Here is an 18,548-nt window from a genome sequence, read left to right on the forward strand (position 1 = left end):
CCAAGCTCTTGTTGTCGCATATGCAACCACCATTATAGAGCATTGCCACTCTGATCACAAATGATATGAGATGGTTGCCACCGTCACCTGGAAACTGATCTTGGCTTTAGTCATTTTGGCACAAATAGTTTTGTCACTAATGGAATTTCGCAACCCCATCACTAGTGACTGATGAGAGGTCGTTGAATTTCTTCCAGCCTCCTATGCCTCCATCCTCCAGTAATTTGCTACTTTCTTAGCAAAATTTGGCTTTTGAGGCTCATTTCGTCAATTATGAGGAAAGAATATATCCTTACCCCTTGATTGTTGGCAAATGCACACTCCAATGAGAAATTGTAGGTGATTGAAGGTATTGTCATTGATGGAAACCTTACAATCATATGATACCGGCAGACAGTTTTAAGCACCGACACCGAAAAGGAAGAATACCGACACCTTGGCCGACAACCATTTTGTATAAATGTATTTTGTAATTAATTGTAAAAGCTTTTGTAAGCCAACATGACAGATTGTAATATGACTCATATATGTATGAGATCATTGTAGATCATTTATGATATGATATGATGCAAAATATGAATAGAAGGTAGCAGACTTAATATGCGAATTATTCGTTAAGGGTTTATGTATGTAGCAGAGCTTAAACCGGTACTAAATCTGGCATAGCAAATGCTAATCTGAAGCAGTACAAGACATTGGATTAGTATAATCCATTTTTTTAAGTCAGTGTGACTTTTTTTGTAACTAAGCAGTGAGCTTAAGGCACTTGGCCTTCCTGCATGTGCAAGCCCCTATTGTAGCAATAATATTCTCTTATTGGCCAGTAAGTGAATATTGTGTGTCACAAATCCCATCGAGGTTTTTCCCACATCGGGTTTCCTCGTTAAAATATTGTGTTATGGTGTGCTCTTCATGTTGTGGTTGTTATTCTTATTTGCTGCATTATTTCTGGTTTACCGGTACACAGTTTTAATATGCTTTTCATGTTAGAAGTTAAGAAAATATTATTACCGATCAGATACTGATTCACCCCCCCTCTCAGTATATTTGGGAATCCTAACAATTAGTATCAGAGCTTGGTCCTCTATTTTCAAAAATCTAACAACTTGAGGAAGATCTTGACACCGGTAGAGATGGAAAATTTGAGAAAGCAATTGGAAACAACTCTTTCAGACTATGATGCAGAAAAAGTAAAGAATATCAAACTTGAGGAGGATCTAAAGGCTGCTCAAGATATTATTCGAGGACTTCAAGAAAATTACACTATAGAAAGGAATAAAAGAAGAGAAATTTGTGAGAAAATGCAGAAAGAGGAAGATGAAAATGAAACTCTTAATGATCTGGTGAACCAACTGAGACAAGATAACTGTACAATGAAGAGTGAGATGCAAGATATGACTATGAGATTTTGTAAAGAAATTGAAGACAAAAATAAGAATGAAGATGACTTGACTATAAGACTAAATGATGCTAGAAATGAAAACACAAGACCTAGTCATGAAAATGATATGTTGAAGACAGACTTGATGCACACACAAAATGACAAAATTGAACTCATGAGACAGAAAGGAATCTTGGAGAATGAACTGACTACTGCAAATCAACACAAAGAGAAATTCAAGAAAAGTTCAGAAGAACTTGTTGACATGCTGAAGAATCAGAAACCTAATGTTGATACAAATGGCCTTGGCTTTGAAGTTGGTGAAAGCTCTGGTACTGCAAATAATCATGATCATAGTAAACCGGTAAGACAACCTAATGCTTACAAATTCAATTGGAAATGCTTTAACTATAACAAGTATGGTCATAGAGCAAATCAGTGTAGATCCATAAATTATCAGAACACTAACACACCCACCGGTCAATGTTCTAAATGCAACAAAGTTGGTCATAACTTAGAAAATTGCAGAATGAATGTAAGATGTTATGTTTGTGGAAGATTTGGACACTTATCTAATCAATGCAAAACACATACTGGCATAGGATATGGGAAAGCTATTCAGAAAAAACAATGTGACTTGTTATGCTTGTAACAAAATTGGACATATTGCAAAATTTTGTAGAAGCAAGTCCCCACCGGCAAATAACAAAGGTCCTAGTTTGAACGGTAAAGAAAAGGTTGAAGAGGTAAAGCAAGAATTCTCAAAGCAATGGATCAAGAAGTCAGATTAGAATGTTGATGGGAATAATCCTCCACTGGTAGAACAGAGTAACACTCCGACAGGAGACTCTTCATCTAACTAAAGGAAAATCCTTTGGGGGTTTAGCAACAAATTGAAAAACATGCTATTATACCCTTGGTTGATGGTGAGAAGTTGAATTACTTCTTTACCGGCAGATGAGTTAAGCTGTGACTTAATCGGCAAGCATTAAATGTGGTAGTTGGATAAAAGAAAATTATAAAGCAAGTGATCGAGCATTCAAATCTTCAAGAGTGCGAAAATTCCCGAGCGAAGGCATCCTTAGCGAAGAAGTGAAGCAATTCATCCAAGCATTTATCCTTAAGGTAGATTGAGGTATTTATAACTATGGACTCTTCATCCACTCCTAAATTTATTGCAAACCCTATTGTGATTGAGGTTGTTAAGCGCCCTAGACCCGTATTCAAACTGGTTCCTGAAATTGCGAAGAAAGATGATAGCATAGGTGCATTCTCTCAAATTCCTAAGGGAGTAGTATATGCTAAAGACCCTAGGATATACATACATTATCATATAGAGGAATTAGGTGATGATGAGATCAAAAACATGTATAGGGCTGTGATTTGTGATGTAGATGGTAATGTCAAGCCGAAACACAAGATAGTAGAAACCCTAGGTTTTGTGGATATTCTTAGCATTCTTGATTTTCCTGAGGATATTATAAGAATTGTGCTAAGAAAATTTCATGGTGAATTCTTCTGGTTGGATTCCATCCATAAAATCATAAAAGAAGTTGTTAAAGCAGTAATAGGGTTACTGTCCACCGGTAGCCGACCTGATTGAACTAAGAAGGTCCCAAATGACACAGTGATGAAACTAACCGGTGCAACTTTTGACAAAAGGTCTCTAAGGGTAAATGATGTAAAGGACATCAATGTCAAATTTGTTAGTATGATTTTAGGCTACAAGGCTACACATGCAAATAGGTTGAACTCAGTTTCTAGCCTATGTATTAAAAGTGCATATGACATGGTTAATGATAGTGCTAGAATAGATGTGTGCGAATGGCTCAAAGATGAATTGATAGACAATCTAAAGAAGATTAAAGGAGATAAGAATGGAACCTTTAGATTTGGAAATTTGCTTGTTTGTCTAATGTTGTACATTACTAAGCAAGTACCTGGTATTGGTAGAAGAGATTTTGGCTTTGATATACTAGTAGGAAAGCAACTATTGGATCTATTGAACAACATGGGACAAAACATGGAGAAAAACTTAAATGAACATTTTCAAGCATTGAAGGCTCGAATGAAAACTAGAATAAGACTATCACAAGCTATTGTAGATAAATATCAGAAGGAAATTTGCTTTGTAATTAAAAATGATGAAATCTGGATGGAGGCAATTGTCCCTAGAACTATTTGGGTAACTGAAATGGGCTATGAGACAGATGATAACATTATTGAAACTTATGCAAAAGCTCTCCTTGAAGCACCAAAGGAACCCATTGAGAAAGTCTTTGGAAATACAGAAACAATTGAGAGTGGAATTCATTCTAGAAAAAGGGTTAAGAAGGTTGAAGAAACAGTAAGGAAAGGAGCTCGTCAGGCAAAGGCAATCAAGGAAGATGTTTTGAAAGAAACTGGTATAAAAGAAAGTGAGTTGGAAGGACTTCAACCGGAAGCTCATCTTTCACCGGTTGGAACCTCCTCTGAAAGTGATATGCCAACAATATTTAAAAGGGTAGAAAGGAAAAGAAAACCCTCACCGGTACCCTCACCTACACCCAGGAAAACAAGGCAAAAGCAACAACCAGTGAGGCCTCCAGTGAAAAAGTTGACTCCTAAGAAGAAGAAGGTAAAACAAGATATTGCTCCACTGGATAAACTCTTAAGTGAAATAACAGAGGATGGTAAGTTGAAAAACATCAACAAAATATATAACACACTATCTGCCGACGACAAGGAAAGCATAGAGAACAGTGTAATTCTACACTTGGATATATATAAGAAATTTTTGATGGAAATTGTTGATGAGATACCAAATGATATGTATCTCAACTGATGAGATAACTTGTAGTACTAGCCACTTTGCCGAAGCCTCTGCCGTGCTGAACACCTTAATTTTAGCCAAAAATCTTAATTATGATAAATTATGGCTTGAGGGAGATTCACTTAATATAATTAAGTGTTTAGAGGGGGAGTCAGAGCCTTCTTGGTCAGTTGAAAATATCATCATGCAAGTTTTAAAGAAATAATTATTCAACATGCCTTCAGAGAGCAAAACAGTGTTGCAGATTGTTTAGCGAATATAGGAGTTAACTCTGACTCCCAATCAATTTGGCACGAGGAGGATCTAAATTTAAACATTAAAGAGTCCCTTAGAAAGGACTGTTATATGGGGAGAGAAGGACAATTTAATCATGACAAGTAAACATAATTATTTATGCCTTGTTGGAAAGGTCATCATTACTTGGCAAAGCGACAGATCTCCGACAATATTTATGTTGGAATTTCAATAGAAGGAGATTGTTGATATTCATTAAGGATATTGAGAAGGTTGTTGAATATTATTGATATAAGTGAAAAAGGGATGATAACTATCCTTATAACATTATTTTGTCATTGATGTCAATAAATTGATTTTCTGATTCAATATGATGTTGCCATATCTTGAGAAGATTGATTTGATGAGAATTAAAATGTCGGTAAAAGACACATAAAGAATGTGATGAATAAGGGGAGAAATAAGTTATTCAATAGACAACTATTACCGAGTTAGACAATGATGAGATCATGATGTTTAGATTATTTTGATATCCTACAAATGTTGTTGATTAGGTTAATACTATACTATGTTACTGAGCAAAGAACCTAGTCGGTAAACCCTAAGGTTATCGATATCGGTTAATGAAGGCGGAATGTCTACCGAGTAAAGTTTAGTATTTACCAAGTCGCAACCGAGTTATGACAGAGCATATTGGATGAATACAAGCATTATTTAATGAAGGACAATGATGAGCTAGAGTTGTTTAAATGATTGGTATGTCGTGCATGAAGTTTGTTCAGAATCTATGGCAATGAAAGATCGACAGGAAGATCTACAGCATAGATTGAACTGCAATAACCTTGTGCAAGTTCCAAGAAAGGAATGCAAGTCCCTAGGCAAGGTAAAACATTTTTAGATCGAAGGATGCATTGAACCTAGTCAAGATTGAAGATCTCATGGCTAAGATTGATCATGGGAAATGTGATCAAGGAGATTAAATGGTTAGAATTGTTTATAAATAAGAAATTGTTGATGAACAATGTATGCAGGCAAGTGTAAGCACAGGGATGCTACATAGTGATTACCAAGCAACAGAAGCTTGAAGACCTGTTTGAATAATAGAGTAGGGAGCCCAGCAAAGGGACAAGATAAGTCCTATGACAAGATTTTTTAGAGCAAATAAGAATATGCTTTAGCATTTTAGATGTAAAGTTGCAGATATATATTTATTACTGTTATTGTGTAAGTGATAGAAAATCTCTTAACTGAGTGGACTTAACAGTCTTATTTGTAAACCCTCTAGCAAGGTGACATTCTAAATGAGTGTTTGAAATCCTTTGACAAGGTCACTTATAACAAAGTGAATATCCTAACAGATCTGAGGGAAATCCCTTAACCGGGTCACATCTAGCAATGTGTTTGTAATCTTTAACAAGATTTTCTTTTAACCGAGCATACTCTAGAAGAGTATATTTCTTAGTGGGTCCGAAATCCCACAATGGTTTTTCCCTATTTGGGTTTCCATGTTAAATCTGGTGTTATATGTGTTATGATGATTATGTGTTTATGAGTTTGCATGTTTAGCAATTTTTGGTTATGTTGCTGAAGTATAAGTTACCGAGGTCGAATTTGTTGATTTTATGGAAGATTAAGTTTGTATGATTCACCCCCCCTCTCATCTTGTTAGCTATTGACATCAGTACTTTACATTTAGTATAAGAGCTTACAATTGGTATTAGAGCTCTGGACTCCGAAAGAAAAAGTTTGAAGGTACTTGAGGCAAAGATCCGAAGATGTATAAAAGGGATGCACCAAAGCTAAACAAGTCAAGTTTCTCCACATGGCACAAAAGGATGAAGCTGCATTTATCAGGAATTGGAGAATATGCAACATATTATTTGGAGAATGATTACATACCACCTAGCACCAACCCGATGACCTTGGAAGAGATAAAGGCAAAGTAAGAACACATTCAAGCTATGATTGAAATAACATCACCATTGACAGACTCAGAGTTTAATGATCTAGACGACTACAATGATGCAAAAGCAATGTGGACTAAGCTCATATCTGTATATGGTGGTGATGAGCATGTTCAAAGAGCAAAAGTAGATAGTCTAAGAGGACAAATTGAATCCATGAGAATGAATGAAGGTGAGAACATAACCCAATATAGTACAAGGTTAAAGGAGGCTGTCAATCAAATTAAAAGAGAAGGAGGAACTATTGAAGAAAAGGATGTAACAAGTTGTTGAGAACCCTTCTACCTACTTATGCCATTCGAGTCTCTAAAATCAATTAATTGAGGTCTGTACCTAACATGCCAGTTTCTTTGGATGCTATTATTGGTAATCTACATGCATTTGAGTTAAGTAATTTTGATAATAGTGGGTCTTCGGTAAATAAAGTAGAATCTACATTCAGTTCTTTTCATATTGGTGAATCTGATGATTACAATGATAGAATGAGTAAGTACTCTAAAGGGAATCATAGTGGAGCAAGTGAAAGATTTCATAAGAACATGGAAGAAGTGCACAAACTGTATGAGGAAATCAAGAAGCAAGAAGAGTTTGAAGCATTGTTAGCCAGAAGGTTACTGAGAGGAAAAGGTAAGTATAATGGAAAGCTACCTTTAAAATGTTTCAATTGTGATAAAATAGGACATATGGCTTCTAACTGCCCTGACAAAGAATCTAGTGAAAAGAGAGAATACCGAGATAATAGGTAGAAAGACAACCAATACAGAGGACACCGAGACTTCATAAGGAGAGACAGAAAGACATGCCTAGTAGCTGATGAAGAATCCAACGATGATAAATCTGATGAAATTGATACTGAGGAAGTTGTTTATGTGGCTATTAAAGATGGATCAGATGAAGAAAGGTATGAAGAAAAATCCCTAATATCTCACATAAATAATAATGATTCTTGGATCATAGACAATGGATGCTCACATCACATGACAGGTAATAAACACAAGTTTGTTAAATTAGAAGACTATGATGGAGGCTATGTAAGATTTGGTAATGATGCACCATGTCTGGTGAAAGGTAAAGGATCTATAACACTTCTTGATAATGCTAAATGTGATGATGTATATTGGGTTGAAGGATTGAAATACAAGTTGTTGAGTGTAGCACAGCTAAACAATACAAGATACCGAAGAGAATTTCAGAAAGGAATTGTCAAAGTTCATGACAAGCATGGAAAGTTAGCTGCTACAGGGACACAAACAAAAGGTAATACATTTCATCTTGACTCAACTCGGAACAAGTGTCGTTATGCAAAGATAGATGATACCTGGCTATGGCATAAAAGGTTTTGTCATGTAATTTTTGTTAATCTGATCAAAATAAGTAAGAAGCACCGAGTAAGAGGTCTACCGAGTCTTGAAAAACCTGAGAATGCTATATGCTGAGGATGCCAAATGGGTAAGATGACAAGATCAAGCTTTACAAGTAAGTCCTACACTTCTAAAGGAATTTTAGATCTAGTACACACTGATCTTTGTGGTCCCATGAAAGTTCAAAGATATTATGGTGATAAATATTTCATATTATTTGTAGATGATTACTCAAGGATGATGTCAGTTATGTTTTTAAAAGAAAAATCAGAAGCTTTTCAAATTTTTAAATGGTACAAGGCAAGAGTTGAAAATGAAACAGGAAGACAACTGAAATGTCTTTGTTAGGTCCCGGAGACAACTGAGATGGGGGGGGGGGGGGGGTGATCAGTTGTCAAATAAATTTAAACCAAAAACAACTTACCCAACTTAATGCTTAATACCGGTAAACTAGTTACTTGCTTGCCGATGAATGCTGCTGGATCTCCAAAGTGCTAGTGTTTTAGTAGGTGTTGACATCAATGACAAAACCATACCAAAATACCAACAATCTCCCCCTTTGGCATTGATGGCAACACAAGATGGAAAAACCATCAAAGTGCCAAAAGAGAAATGCCAAAAACCAACAATCTCCAAAAAGATCATAACTAGAATACAGAGAGTAATAGTTTCTTCCAAGCAACAATCTCTCCCCCTAGGAGCAACATGTGTTTTCCAAAGTTCCTCAAAAGATAATGTGTTTTTCCATAGATATCTCTCCCCCTTTGACATCAAATGCCAAAGTTATAATAAAACCAAGTTCATATACAAGATACCAATCAATTCAATATACCAACTACTCCCCCTGAGAAGTAGCTTCCTCATCAAAGACCAGAGTAAAAGATTTGTCTGATAGTTCTGCTGGTTGATGATAATCATCAACTATCTAAGTCTCTACTGGTGGTGGTATGACTCCAAGCTGATCTCTGAGATATTCAAAAGTCTCCTTAGGAAAAGGTTTTGTAAAGATATCTACAAGCTGTTCTTTAGTATTCACATAAACCAGTTTTATCTCCTTTTCTTCAACTTTTTCCTTTAGAAAATTCAGTTTGATAGAAGCATGTTTTGTTTTAGAATGTAGTACTGGATTCTTAGATATATCAATTGCTGCAGTGTTATCACAATATATAGTAATAGGTTCCTTGCATTTTACCTTTATGTCTTTCAACATTTGCTTAAGCCATAGTACCTGTGTACAGTTAGTTGTTGCTGCAACATATTCTGATTCTGCTATTGATAAAGATGTACAACTCCGTTTCTTACTCAACCAAGAAACTAGTCTGTTTCCAAGAAAGAATGCTCCACCGGTGGTGCTTTTTCTATCATCCACATCTCCTGCCCAATTTGCATCTGTGTATGCACATAATTCAATGTTTTCATCTCTAGGATACCATAATCCAAGATTTATAGTGCCTTGTAAGTATCGAAAAATTCTTTTTATTACTGATTCATGATTTTCTCTAGGATTACTTTGAAATCTTGAAACAATACATACTGCATTCATAATATTAGGTCTGGTTTGTGTCAAATACAGTAAACCTCCTATCATAGATTTGTATCTAGTTGGATTAACAGGTGTAGATTCATCCCTTTGAGATAATTTGTCATTTGTAGTCATAGGTGTGCTTACCAGTTTAGAGTTCTCCATCCCAAATTTCTTTAGTAACTCTTTCAAGTATTTGGATTGACTCAAGAATATACCTTTATCAGTCTGTGAAATCTGCAATCCTAAAAAGAATTTTATTTCACCAATCATAGACATTTCAAATTCTTGCTGCATTTTAGTAGAAAATTCCTTACATAAACCATCTTCTCCTCCAAATATTATATCATCAACAAATACTTCTATAATCAAGATGTCATCATTAGTTATTTTTTAATAAAAATTGTTGTCTGCATTTCCTTTAGTAAAACCAATCTTTAAAAGATACTTATCTAATCTTGCATACCAAGCTCTTGGAGCTTGTTTTAATCCATACAGAGCTTTTCTTAACCTGCAAACCATATCATTGTCATCTATCAAAGAAAATCCATCAGGTTGTTCAATGTATGCTTCCCCTTCAAGATCTCCATTAAAAAATGCACATTTAATATCAATTTGATAAACTTTGTAGTTCTTGTGTGCTGCAAAAGTCAAAAATAATCTGACTGCCTCAATTCTAGCTACTGGTGCAAAGGTTTCATTGTAATCAAATCCTTCCTTCTGAGAATACACCAGTCTTGCTTTATTTCTGACAACGTTACCATCTTCATTAAGTTTTTTTCTGAATACCCATTTGGTTCCAATTACATTTTTATCTTTAGGTTGGGGAACTAATGTCCAAGTGTTATTTTTCTCAATTTGTTCTAATTCTTCTTCCATAGCTTTTATCCAAAACTTATCTTCACATGCCTCATTAACAGATGATGGTTCAATTTGAGAAATAAGACATACCTCTTCATTTGCCAATCTTCCTCTTGTCATATCTCCTTTAAACTTGTTTGCAATTATCTGATCTTCAGAATGATTCAATCTTACATACTGGGGTGTCTTTGTTTGCTATCGTTCTTCAATTATTGTGGAATCCTCAGATGGTACATTCTGTACTGGTGGATTTAGTGTAGGTTCATTTGTCACAATTTCTGTTGCTGGTTCAGAGTCTATATACCTTGAATTTCCTCTGAATTGTTCATCAATTTTTACATTTGTACTCTCAACAATTTTCTACAATCTCTTGTTAAAACATCTATATGCCTTGCTCTTAGATGAATAAGCAAGAAATATTCCTTCATCACTTCTAGGATCAAATTTTCCAATATACTCATCTCTTCTGATATAACATTTACTTCCAAAAATTCTGAAATACTTAAGAGGAGTATTACCAAACCACAGTTCATGAGGGGTCTTACCGGTTTCACCTTTGATGTGAATTTTGTTGAATGTATAGACCATTATGCTAACTGCTTCTCTCCAATACACATGTGGTAAATTTGCTTCTGATAACATACTTTTTGCTGCATCCAAGATAGTTCTGTTTTTCCTTTGAACAACTCCATTTTGCTGTGGTGTTTGAGGTGCTGATAACTGTCTTCTGATTCCGTTCACTTCATAGAATGTATTAAAGTCCTTAGATGTGAATTCTCCTCCTTGATCTGATCTTAAGCATTTGATTTTCTTACTAGTTTCATTTTCAACCATTGCTTTGAACAGTTTGAACTTTCCAAGTGCTTCTGATTTTTCTCTGAGAAAAGTAACCCAACACATTCTAGAATAATCATCAATAATTAGCATGAAATATCTATCACCTTGTAAGCTTTTAGTTCTAGCTGGACCACATAAATCAGTGTGAATCAAATCAAGAGCATTATTGGATTTTTCTGGAATACTTTTGAAACTAGCTCTAACTTGTTTTCCAAATTGACATTCCTTACATATTGTATTTTGAGGTTTGACAATTTTAGGTAGATCTCTAACTACCTTAGAAGTATGGATCTTTACCATGCAATTAAAGTTTACATGACAGAGTCTCTTATGCCATAACCAACTTTCATCTATATGTGCAATCAAGCATGTCTTTTCACTATTATTCAAATGAAAGATATTACCTCTAGTCTGATTATTGGTTGCAATTTCCAAACCAGTTCTATTCATGATTTTGCATTTTCTATTTTTAAATTGTAACTGAAATCCTTTCTCAACTAATTGACCAACACTCAAAAGATTATGCTTTAATCCTTCAACATAGTAGGCATTGTAAGTGTTATGCTTACCATCAAGAGATATTGTACCCTTACCTTTGATTGAACAGGCTTTGTCATCTCCAAATCTCACTAAACCTCCATTGTTTTCTTGAAAGTTCAAGAATTTACCTTTGTCTCCTGTCATATGATGTGAGCATCCTGAGTCAATGATCCAGTCATCCTTTACTTCAACTTTAGCTGCTAGGGCTTGTTCTACCAGTTGAGCAATAGGTGCCGGCTGATCTTTTGTTATAGCAACAAAAACCCATCCATTGTCTATCGAATCCTCATCAGCATCATCAGTCACACCTTCATCAGCAATGTAACAAGATTTGTCTTTGTTCTTCTTAAATCTGTATCTCTGATATTCAGGATTAGGCTTGTATGTTCTTCCAGCTTCTTCTCTTAGTCTAGCATGTCTATCAGGGCATATCGAAGCCATATGACCAATCTTATTGTAGTTAAAAAATTTAAAGGGTGCTTTACCTTCATACTTACTTCCAACTGGACCTTTAGGCATTTTCCTTGCAAACAAAGCTTCAAGTTCTTCAAGTTATTTATTTTCTTTCCTTCTTTCTTCAAGTTCTCTTGCATAAAAGGCTTTCCAATCAGATTTGTCAAATGATGGAGAAGATGATGCTGATGCTTTAAAGGCTAAATCTGTCTTAATAGTAGCAACAGGACCAAATTCTTCAATTTCAAAAGCTGAAAGTTTCCCAATCAATGTATCCCTAGTTACTGATGTATTAGGCATTGTTCTTAACTCATCTATAGCAGTAACCTTCATTTTATATGCCGGTGGCAATCCTCTTAAAACTTTTGAAACAATTTCATTCTCATTTAAGGTTCCTCCACAACATTTAATACCCAAAACAATTTCATTTACTCTTTCCATAAAAGCAGAAATCCTTTCATCTTCTTCCATTTTCAGATGTTCATACCTGACCCGGAAGCTTTCAAGTTTTGCAATTTTGACTGTGGAATCTCCTTCATTCAGTGTTTCCAAATGATTCTAAATAGCTTTAGCAGTAGACCTATCTGATAGTCCCATGATTTGTTCATTTGATAATGCGCTCAAAAGTGCTTCTCTTGCTTTGCAATCATTTTCCTCATCTTTAGCCAAGTTAGTTGGACTGGGCTGACCAGGTACAATAGCAATATAACCCTTCTTTGTAACTTCCCAGACCTCTTTTCCAATGCATTTTAGATGTGTCTCCATTCAGATCTTCCATATGCCATTGTTGGTTCCATCAAGTTTAGGACTATCCTTCCTGAAATAATTAGTAGACATTGGATCTCCTCAAGCTGTTAAACTTCTGCAAAAGAGGACTAGGATTTGATACCAATTGTTAGGTCCTGGAGACAACTGAGAGGGGGGGGGGGGTGTGAATTAGTTGTCAAATAAATTAAAACCAAAAAAAACTTACCCGACTTAATGCTTAATATTGGTAAACCAGTTAAGTATGCTGGTAGACAGTTTTAACAGTTAATTGCCATACCGATAAAGATTAATGCATGAAACATAAACACAAATTCATCCACAACACATGACACCATTATTTGTATTTGGAAACCCTATAAGGGGAAAAACCACGGTGGGAAACCTTACCCACAATCAGATGATACTACTGTAGATAGTAAGTGTACATAAATGGGGTTTGCACATGCAGAAAGGCCAACAGCCTAGAGCTAACTGCTCAATCACAAATGGGAGTCACATTGACTACAGTTGGATGGTTAAATCCAATAAGAATGTACTACACAAAATAGCATCTTCATATGTTGGATTCAATACCAGTGTAATGCTAATATGCTTTCACAAAAACCTAGCTTCACCTTCAAATGATGTCTGCGTGTATTGCATTGCTTGATCTCGCATGTACCTTCACACAATTCTTTTTCGCATTCCACGCTTGATCTTATAAATAAGATCTTACCTTTATACCATAACCTAAGACCAATTTTAGTAGGTCAACTCTACAAGATATTACAATAAATTTTTTTTACAAACAATATAATATCCGATGCAATAACCGATTGAAGATGTCTGCGTAATGCAATTACAACAATAATTAATCATTTCCATAGCGTACCATGCTGATCTGGAAAAGATAAACCTGCTGGTGTAACCCTAGATAACCCTGGACCTATTTGCCGATAAAAGCAAATATGCAAATATGAATATACCAATGATTAATTCGTTAAGATAAGATGTCCACACGATGTCTTCCATATCATTCCAAGTGTTGGTGATCACTATATCCTGCCAATGAACCATATACCAGTAACTGTGCAATAGTTACTTGCTTGCCGGTGAATGCTGCTGGATCTCCAAAGTGCTAGTGTTTTAGTAAGTGTTGACATCAATGACAAAACCATACCAAAATACCAACAGTCTTAGATTTGACAGAGGAGGAGAGTTCACTTCTGATGAATTTAACTTATTCTGCAATGATCATGGTATAAAAAGGCAAGTATCTGCACTGAGAACACCTCAACAAAATGGGATAGCCGAGAGAAGAACAGATCAATTGTAGATTGTGCCAGAACCCTGATGATAGAAAAGAGGGTACCTCAAACATTTTGGAGAGAAGCAATCAACACTGCAATTTACACCCTGAACCGAGTTCAACTGAAGAAAGGAACTATGAAGACACCATATGAGATCTGGTATGACAAGAAACCTAATGTAAGCTATTTTAAAATCTTTGGAAGTAGATGCTATGTTCACAAAGATGATAGAAATGGAAAGTTTGATCAGAAAAGTGAAGAAGGAACATTTCTTGGTTATTCTTCTAGAAGTAAAGCATTTAAATGTCTGATCAAATTATCTAACAAAATAGTAGAAAGTGCAAATGTGAAAATTGATGAATTTGCAGAAAGAAATGATGAAGGAAATTCCAAAGAACTAGAAGATTATGAATAATTTGTTTATGTTCAACCGAGAAATCCTATCGAGAAAGCTGCTGAAGAAAATGAAGATAATGTCCAGTTTCCGAGTGTTGACGAAGATCATACAGAACCTACCAAGCCTATATTAGCCAAATATGTCAGAAGACATCATGCATCAAATCAGATTATAGGAGATAAGGATGATCCAGTGATGACAAGGAACAAACTGAGACAAAACACATGTCTGATATTTGAATTTGAACCGAGAATAGTAAAAGAGGCATTTAACAGTGAAGATTGGGTAAATGCTATGATAGAAGAGATTGATCAAATCAAGAAGAATGACACATGGACATTGATCCCAAGATCGAAGGACAAAAATGTAATCGGTACAAAGTGGATTTTCAGAAACAAGCTAAATGAAAAAGGTGAGGTCATTCGGAAAAAAGCAAGACTAGTTTGCAAAGGTTGTGCTCAAGAAGAAGGAATAGATTATGGTGAGACTTTTGCACCTGTGGCTAGACTTGAGGGAGTAAGAACATTTTTGGCATATGCTGCTTTCAAAAAATTCAAGGTATATCAAATGGATGTTAAATTTGCATTTTTGAATGGTATACTAGAAGAAGAAGTTTACATTGAACAACCTAAAGGATTTGTTGAAGACAAGAGTAAAGATCAAGTATGCAAACTGAACAAAGCTTTATATGGTCTGAAACAAGCACCTACAGCATGGTATGAGAGACTGCACTCTTACTTAATCAAGATTGGTTTTATAAGGACAAGTGAAAACAACAATATGTACATGAAGAATGATGAGAACAATGGAATACTGATCTCAGCCATATTTGTTGATGACATTATTTTTTGTGGTAATGACTCCTTATGCAAGAATTTTGGAAATGAAATGTGCAAAGAATTTGAGATGTCATTAATCGGTGAGATAAAGTATTTTATAGGTTTACAGATACTGCAAATGAAAGATGAGATTTTCATTACTCAATCCAAGTACATAAAGGAAATCTTGAAGAAATTTGGAATGGAGGATTCTAAACCAGTAAGTACTCCTATGACTACTAACTATAAACTATCAAAGAATGATGAATCTGCATCTATTGATGAGACACTTTACCGATCTATGATTTGGAAGTTGCAATATGTTGTGCATAGTAGACCGGATATAGCACATGCAATAGGTATTGTTGCAAGATTTTCTGTAGATCCCAAGGAAACCCATATGACAACAATCAAAAGAATTTTCAGATACCTGAGAGGCACTGAAGATTATGGCTTAGTATATGAAAAGAGAAATGATTTTGATTTAAAAGTTTATACTGATGCTGATTGGGCAGGCAACATAGATGATAGGAAAAGCACAAGTGGTAGAGATTTCTTTTTAGGAGAAAGACTAGTAAGTTGGCTTAGCAAGAAACAAGGATGTATTTCACTGTCAACAGCAGAAGCTGAATATGTTGCTGCAACATTGAATTGTACCAATATAGCATGGATCAAACAACTATTGGAAGGTATAAATGAGAAGGTTACCGAGCCAGTAACTATATTGTGTGATAATACTAGTGCCATTAACATTTTAAAGAATCTAGTAATGCAATCTAAGACAAAACATATATCTATAAAGTATCATTATCTCAGAGAAGAAGTTCAAGAGAAGAAAGTTGTGCCAGAATATATCAGTTCAAAGGAGCAATTAGCAGACATTTTCACAAAGCCATTGCCAAGGGACACTTTTGAGTATCTTAGAAGCAAGTTAGGGGTCCTACCCCTATCTTCTACTCACTGAAAGAGTTCGGTGAAAGCATCAATTTGATGAATCTATATAATATTATGTGTGGATTGATGTTGATTTACGCACTTTAGAAGGTTTTCTAAAGGTGTGTAGGAAATAGTGAATAGAGACAAGTTGCTCTAACTGAGACTGAGATGATACACAACAAGGCAAATCACTTCACAAAGGAAGAAATCATGATTTAGTTCTTTTACTTTTTGGCATTGTTGTCAAAGGGGGAGAAGACTAAATGGTAAAATCCTAAATGAAGAAGATAAAAGAAGACTAATCATAGGGGGAGAAGAATACAAAAGAGAGAAGACTTCAGGAGATTTTAATAGCTCAAGGATAACAGGAGAAGTCTAACAACAATCTGAATCCGAATCAATTTGAATATCTTGTTGGTATTACCATTTAAAAGTTGGTTTTTCCATCAATGCCAAAGGGGGAGATTGTTGGCATTTCAATAGAAGGAGATTGTTGATATTCATTAAGGATATTGAGAAGGTTGTTGCAGATTATTGATATAACTGAAAAAGGGATGATAACTATCTTTATAACATTATTTTGTCATTGATGTCAAGAAATTGATTTTCTGATTCAATATGATGTTGCCATATCTTGAGAAGATTGATTTGATGAGAATTAAGATGTCGGTAAAAGACACGGAAAGAATGTGATGAATAAGGGGAGAAATAAGTTATTCAATGGGCAACTATTACCGAGTTAGACAATGATGAGATCATGATGTTTAGATTGTTTTGATATCCTAAAAATGTTGTTGATTGTAAGGTTAATACTATACTATGTTACCGAGCAAAGAACCTAGTCGGTAAACCCTAAGGAACCTAGTCGGTAAACCCTAAGGTTATTGATATCAATTAATGAAGGTGAAATGTCTACCGAGTAAAATTTAGTATTTACCGAGTTGCAACCGAGTTATGATAGAACGCATTGGATGAATACAAGCATTATTTAATGAAGGACAATGATGAGCTAGAGTTGTTTAAATGATTGGTATGTCGTGCATGAAGTTTGTTAAGGATCTATGGCAATGAAAGATCAGCAGGAAGATCTATGGCGTAGATTGAACCACAATAACCTTGTGCAAGTTCCAAGAAAGGAATGCAAGTCCCTAGGCAAGGTAAAACGTTTTCAGATCGAAGGATGCATTGAACCTAGTCAAGATTGAAGATCTCATGCCTAAGATTGATCATGGGAAATGTGATCAAGGAGATTAAGCGGTTAGAATTGTTTATAAATAAGAAATTATTGATGAACAATGTATGCAGGCAAGTGTAAGCACAGGGATGCTACATAGTGATTACTGAGCAATAGAAGCTTGAAGACCTGTTTGAATAATAGAGTAGGGAGCCCAGCAGAGGGACAAGATAAGTCCTATGACAAGATTGTTTAGAGCAAATAAGAACCTGCTTTAGCATTTTAGATGTAAAGTTGCAGATATATATTTATTACTGTTATTGTGTAAGTGACAAAAAATCTCTTAACCGAGTGGACTTTACATTCTTATTTGTAAACCCTCTAGCAAGGTGACATTCTAAATGAGTGTTTGAAATCCTTTGACAAGGTCACTTCTAACAAAGTGAAGATCCTAACAGATCTGAGGCAAATCCCTTAACCGGGTCACATCTAGCAATGTGTTTGTAATCTTTAACAGGATATGCTTTTAACCGAGCATACTCTAGAAGAGTATATTTCTTAGTGGGTCCAAAATCCCACAGTGGTTTTTCCCTATTTGGATTTCCATGTTAAATCTGGTGTTATATGTGTTATGATGATTATGTGTTTATGAGTTTGCATGTTTAGCAGTTTTTGGTTATGTTGCTGAAGTATAAGTTACCGAAGTTGAATCTGTTGATTTTATGAAAGATTAAGTTTGTATGATTCACCCCCCCCTCTCATCTTATTAGCTATTAGCATTAGTGCTTTACATTTAATATCAGAACTTACACTTTAATTATTTGCGACACGCTTTGTGGGTAACCCGCTTCAAAATCTCAAGCAACTTTGGGAAAGAAGGAATTAGTTTGCAGAGAAACAGAGAAGATAGCCTGAATCTGAAGATGGGAGGTGACCTGAAGCGGGAGGAACCAGATAGTACATTGACTTGAAGAGTGATGCCAAAAGTCTAGGTGAAATTGGAAAAGGGTTCTCTCACCAGCTTCATGGAGAAGCTCGTGGACTATGACAAAGGTAGGGTCAACCTCGCCATTTCCAAGATTTCTGAAAAACTGTTCAAATGGCTCTTTTAAAATCTATGGAGTCAAGTTTAAGCTAGACGCTAGGCTCATATCTACTGTAACTGGAATGCCCCACACTAGGCTTAATTTCTTTCGAGACC

This window comes from Cryptomeria japonica, chromosome 3 (genome assembly GCF_030272615.1).
Source record: "Cryptomeria japonica chromosome 3, Sugi_1.0, whole genome shotgun sequence".
Lineage (NCBI taxonomy): Eukaryota > Viridiplantae > Streptophyta > Pinopsida > Cupressales > Cupressaceae > Cryptomeria > Cryptomeria japonica.